Source organism: Pituophis catenifer, unplaced genomic scaffold (genome assembly GCF_029215685.1).
Source record: "Pituophis catenifer annectens isolate HBS135680 unplaced genomic scaffold, rPitCat1.0.hap2 SCAF_6, whole genome shotgun sequence".
Taxonomy (NCBI): Eukaryota; Metazoa; Chordata; class Lepidosauria; order Squamata; family Colubridae; genus Pituophis; species Pituophis catenifer.
The window spans coordinates 90,766,804-90,773,318 of NW_027256886.1; the positions used below are offsets into that span (position 1 = coordinate 90,766,804).

Genomic DNA, 6,515 nt, shown 5'->3' on the forward strand with positions numbered 1-6,515 from the left:
CATTCCGTTGTTGTTGTTGTTTTTTTAAAAAAAAGTAGCTACAAAATAATCAAGGAGTAGGCAACCATTAGGTAAAGAGAGTCATTTGTTACCAACTAAGGAAGGAACGAGGTGGGAGTGGGGAGGTGGGTGCAATCAGAAGCCCTTCAAATGTCTTTTAAGTTATTTTCAGCTGGATTATATGCAGAGAAGGAGCGATGGAGGGCAGCTTTTTCATAGGGAGCTTGCAGAAAACGAGGAAGGCAGCTCTTCTGCAGAAAAGGAGAAAGGAGTCTGTAAGCAAGTCTGACGATGATGCTGAACTTAACGGTGTACAGTGTGCAGAAAGAGAATACACACAGTGTGTAAGTCTGGGTCGAACTGTGGAGTCCTGGGGATTTTCTGAATTTAGTTGTTGCTTTGCAGCTAGGTAACATCATCAGGGCACTGATGTATGTAAGCAAGACTGCGCACAACCTCAGAGAGCATCAAGGACTCCAGAGTGTGCAAAAAGAAGAGCAACCTATTAGGAGAACCAATTAGCATCTAAAACAGATCATCGTTTTTGTTGTCATCGTCATCATCGTTATCTTAAACCACTCCACTGCGGGATGAAATCCTTTGGGTCTCTAACCTAACTCTAACTAACCACATCGGAGCAGCATGATAGATTATAATCCATAAACTTGAATAAAGAAATCTTCATTTTGTAGTGGATCAATTTTAGGATTATCATCATCATCATCATCATCATCATCACTAACACCACCAACAAATCAAGGTTAACACACTTAAATTATTTTCTCCTGGGGGACGATGACTTGCACTTCCTTGAGTGTCCTTCTGTTTTTAAAGAAGACCAGTGAAGCACAAATCATCACCTCCAGAAGCAAATTAGCAGGAACATCTTAGGTTGTCCACACCTATTTTGGGGGGCATTTTGTTAAGAGAGCAATTGAATACTCCTGCGAAGTTCTTGGCATAGATGGTAGTCAGGTACTCATATTTGTTCCCACCAAGTTGCTGGGCAGAATTATTTTATATTATTTTGTCACCCATCTCCACATTGGACTATATTTAACTTTACCCTCACTATCATTTCAAAATATTTAGGATTTGCCTATTTTAACACGATAGTGGGCAGCGACCACAAAACCCATAAGTGTTTAATCAATGGCGGACACTGTTTCTGGGGATATGGAGGAAGATTTCAAATTTCTTAAATGCTCCAAGCATGACCCGTTTTCAACACCGAACACATTTTTCTTGTTCAGATTAAATTTCAGTTATTTATTTCCAGTAGATCATCATGTCTTCCAGACATCACTTCTGGACATTTAAAGCCACAGCAGATGAATCTAGAAGTGAGGTATTGTGATATCTGCATGCTGGCACTTTACCCCAAACTTTCCTTTATCGTTGTCCAAAATGACAATGTGGAGAGCAATGGAGTTAAACTGTGAGGTAATTGTTCATGTAGGTCATTGGCCTTCGCAGATATTGACCTAAAAAGAAACTAAAAACATGACTAAGTATTAATATATTAGTTTATCCTCTATTTCCTATAGATAATTGTAATTCAGCAGCCATTTATTATACTAATGTGGTGTGAAAATTCCTTAATAGGTTTTTCAGGCCAATTAGCATATCTTGAGTAATTGCCCCCCCAAAAAAACTATGCTAGTCAACCCAAATGACTCTGTACCTTCCACCCATACAATCTTTATTGTGAGCAATGATCTATACAAGGGGTATCAAACTCAAGGTCTGCGGGCCGAAGCCGTGGAGTGCTTAAATCCGGCCCATTGGACCGGCCTGGAAATATCAAAGGACCGGCCTTTGAAAATGAACCAGTTGCTAAACATCTGAATTTTCATTACATGGACCTGGGGATGCTGCAATGGTCGTAAGTGTGAAAAACAGCCATAAGTCGCTTTTTTCAGTGCCGTTGTAACTTTGAATGGTCACTAAATGGAACTGTTGTAAGTCGAGGACTACCTGTAGTTGGGGGCCCAAGTTTTTGCCCAAAACGCAGAGAAGCAGACTTCAGTTCGCGGAGCTGCCTTTGCTTCTCCTAAAATGAAGGACAGGAATGGCTCAAAAACAAAGCAGTTTGTCCCGAGATGACTTTACTGGGGGGGCAGGGGGGGCTGGCTCTGGCTGCTGAGTGACCCCTCCCCCCCCAATCTGGTTCTAGCACTAATGATAATTTTGGAACACAGCCGCTACCAACTGGACATTGCTCCAGGTTTTGAAGCTAAACAATTCTGGTTTTATTTTTTGAAGGAAAACCTGAAAAATGTCTGCAGTGAGTAAGAACTGATACCGTGTTTCCCCTTCCAAAATAAGACCGGGTCTTATATTAATTTTTTGCTCCAAAAGTCACATTTTTAAAAAAATTTGATTTATATGCCGCCCTTCTCCAGAGACTCAGGGCGGCTTACAGTGCATTAAGCAATAGCCTTCATACTTTTGTATATTTTTTATACAAAGTCAGCTTATTGTCCCCACAAACTGGGTCCTCAATTTACCTACCTTAGAAAGGATGGAAGGCTGAGTCAACCTTGAGCCTGGCAAGATTCGAACTTACAGTAATTGCAGACAGCTGGTGTTAAATTACAGTGCTTAGTCTGTTGAGCTATCCAGGCTCTATTATGGCTTAATTTCCGGTTAGGACTCATTTGGGGGGAAATACAGTACTAAACACCTCTGTCTGGTTCATGATCTTAACTGGGGCTTATTTTGGAGGTAGGGCTTTTATTACAAGCATTCTGAAAAATAATGCTAGGGCTTATTTTCTGGTTGGGTCTTATTTTGGGGAAAACCAGGTATATTTCATCATTTATGTTGTTTAGGAAGCAATCCGGCAATCCCCCACTTTTCTTTCATTCTTTCAAACAATTGAATACCACCTGTCCCTTTTTTTTTCTTTCCTAGAAGCTCAAGGTGACGTACATAATAATTCCACACACACACACCCCAAATAAGCGTGTAAATTCTGCTGGTCGGAGTGAAGATTGGTTCCAAGTCGCCTTGTGAATTTCTGGGGCTGATAATGGACTTTGGTTTTCCTGGATAGCTGAATCAATAGGAAAGGGGTAGATTTTTAGAACAGGCTTAAATTATAAATTTGACAGACAGGTAGACAGATCATAGGTAGTTTAGACAGATGGACAGAGCAAGCACTGGCTTCTTTTATATTCACATCCTAAGGCTAGAGACGTACCCAAAAATGGATTTTGTCTACCTTCACTATGAAAGTAAAGATTTTCTGTCAAGAATTCAGCACACGTGCTTCAGAAAAGAGACTCTTGGTTTAGAGCAGGGGGTCTCCAAATTTGGTAACTTTATGACATGTGGACTTCAACTCCCAGAATTCCTAAGCCAGGAATTCTGAGAGTTGAAGTCCACAAGTCTAAAATTTGCCCTGTTTGGAGAGCCCTGGTTTAGAGCCATGAGCAATATCAAGCAATTAGGAGGTCATGACTTGATAAAGAAATATTTCGATGTAGGCCTGAGGCTGGTTCCCTCAAATGGAGCCAGGGAGGCAGCTGAAACAGATGAGGGAAGCCCCTTCTTTCCCCAGATGTCCATTCAGATCAGTGGTGAAATCCAAATTTTTTTACTACCGGTTCTGTGGGTGTGGCTTGGTGGGCATGGTGTGGCTTGGTGGGCGTGGAAGGGGAAGGATACTCCAAAATCTCCATTCCCACCCCAGGATACTGCAAAATCCCCATTCTTTCCCCACTCCTGGGGGAAGGATATTGCAAAATCTCTATTCCCACCTCACTCCAGGGGCCAGCCAGAGGTGAAATTTGCCAGTTCTCCGAACTACTTAAAATTTCTGCTACCGGTTCTCCAAACTGCTCAAAATTTCCACTACCGGTTCTCCAGAACCCGTCAAAACCTGCTGGATTTCACCCCTGATTCAGATGCCTCCATGTCTCTCCTCTTTCTCTCGCTCAAACTAACCCAACAACCTGGAGCCTCACCCAATGGGGTCTATGACAATTCGCCATGGCCAACTCACTGCGGGATAAGAGTTACACTAATACCCCCCCCCCCAAAAATGGTGGAATAGAATCATTAAAGAAAGGATGCGAAAGAAGGGACAGCATGAAACGTGAATGGAAAAAATTAAAAGAATTTTTATTTATTTTAAATAAATAGAATTGTTAAATTGTCCCGCAACAAGTTGTCTCGCGGTGAGTTGGCCGTGGCGAGTTGGCTGCAGTGAGCTTGCCGCAGTGAGTTGACAATGGCAAGTTGTCCCATCCCCACCCAAAGACCCCTAATGCACTCTTTATAACCCATCATCCTTGCAGCAGAAGAAAACATTAAACATTAAAAAGATTTCTCCTCTCCAGCAATTTAGGTCTCAGATTTAAATGTTTTTGAGCATCACTTCACTTGGGTAGAGGCTGGGGAACGAAAAGCTAGATTGCTGCTCTCTGAGTCAGCCTGTCTTAGTCTCTGATTCAGGCAAGATGAAGATAGATAAAGATGCAGAGAGATAAAGGATATCAGCAAGGGTTCTCGTGGGATCTCCAGAGAGAGGTTGCTGGATTTCCTGGATTTGTGGTGATCTGTGAGAGAGCTGTGGTGGCTCAGTGGTTAGAACGCAGTACTGCAGGCTACTTCTGCTGACTGCAATTTGGCAGTTTGAATCTCACTAACTTCACAGTGCTTTACAGCCCTCTCTAAGCGATTTACATAGTCAGCTTCTTGCCTCCAACAATCTGAGTCCTCAATTTACCGACCTAAGAAGGATGGAAGGCTGAGTCAACCTTGAGCCTGGTGAGATTTGAACTGCTAAATTGCAGGCAGCCAGCAGGCAGCAGAAGTAGCCTGCAGTACTGCACTCTAACCACTGTGCTATGCTGTATGGCTGTGTCTACCTGGCAAATAGAGCCATGGTGGCACAGTGGTTAAAATGCAGAATTCCCGGCTGATTCTGCTCGTTGCCAGCAGTTCGATCCTAACCGGCTCAAGGTTGACTCAGCCTTCCATCCTTCCGAGGTCGGTAAAATGAGGACCCAGATTGTTGGGGGCAACAGGCTGACTCTGTAAACCGCTGAGAGAAGGCTGTAAAAGCACTGTGAAATGGTATATAAGTCTAAGTGCAATTGCTATTTTGAGCCAGTTCCCGTGATTTAGAACCAACGTCAAGAAGCATCATCATTTCCAACTGCATCAGTTATCTCAAGACAATAGGCTAAAGTGGCTCATAATTTATTTTTATGTTAAAATGTACAGCTTGTTTTTGTTTTATTTAAGTGACTGACTAAAAAGTTAACATAAATACAAGAAGTTTCACCGTGTGTATTTTTTTTATACATGGATGGAACCACTTTTGGCTCGTACTGTCACTCTGTACAAGTACAAAGGCTACCAAAGGGGGGAATGGGAGGAAAGGAAACCATATAAACAGACACAGATACCATTTTCTTTTTTTTCTTTTTTTACATGCGTTCTTTAAACTTCATTTGATCTATTCACACGCTACTGTTCTATTTACTTTTCTTAAAAAATAACTCCCATATTTTATAAAGATAGAAAAATCTACAGATGGAATGAAAATGTAAAGTTTAGAGGCATTTCCATAAAATAGCAACTTTACACCAAATTCACAATTTAAAAAAAAAAAAAAATCCTGCAAATTTATCCGCATATGAAAATGTTTCAAAAACTTGATTACACGCAGATAATGCTTCTTCCAAACAATAAATGTTTGTATCTTTAAAAAGAAAAAAAACACCTGTGTTAACAGTAAGCTGCCTTTTCCCCCCCCTTCTTAACCAAAAATGATCTTGTTATCTGAACAAAAAGGAGAATTGTCTTCCATGAAATATTTGCCATTCAAAGGTGCAATCCACCATGATAGTCTTCTGGGTTGGCTCCAAGAAAAAAAAAAAATCAAATTTGTGCAACCACACAGAGGAATTTCCCAATGAACAGCACCCAGAAACTGATCAAATCAAAATTGGAATCATTTTCAATGCTTTTTCTTTTCTTTTTAAAATCTAATTAGCAAAAATATATATGTATGTATGCATGTAAGTATATATATTAATACCTCTTAAAGAGGAACAACCAAATCAAGGCAAAAGACCAACCAATTTAAGGAAATGGCTTACTGTTAAGCACAACACTCGTACAGTACTACAAAACGCACTGTCACTAACAAAGACAGCGGCATGCGGAAGTGTCCACTTCGAGGAACAAAATAATCCAATGAATGAATGAATGCAATGCGAAAAAGGCATTTACATGGTGGAGACGAGGGAGGGAAGCTGACAGCCAGCACAACACCGGAGAGGCTCCAGAAGAGCTGGAGTCAAAGAGGAACAGGCACATCCAAAAATGGCAGCGAACCCTCGGCTGAGTTTGCACATTCGCAACGCAAGTTTTCCCACACTACAGAAGTTCCATTGTATTTTTAAAAACAACCCCCCCCAAAAAAAACCCCTGCCAATTGCAAACAAAGCAAAATTGCAAACGAAAATAAAAATAAAAATAAAAGGACGTTATATAAG

General features: G+C 41.1%; 1 long non-coding RNA gene across 1 annotated transcript; it reads right to left on the reverse strand.

Moving 5' to 3' along the window:
• Positions 1 to 1,436: 1,436 nt before the first annotated feature.
• On the reverse strand, positions 1,437 to 3,055 carry LOC139318146 (uncharacterized). Its single transcript, XR_011600498.1, has 3 exons — positions 2,958 to 3,055; positions 1,978 to 2,053; positions 1,437 to 1,495 (listed from the first exon to the last, which is right to left on the reverse strand). It is a non-coding gene; the product is annotated as an uncharacterized lncRNA (long non-coding RNA).
• Positions 3,056 to 6,515: the final 3,460 nt, after the last annotated feature.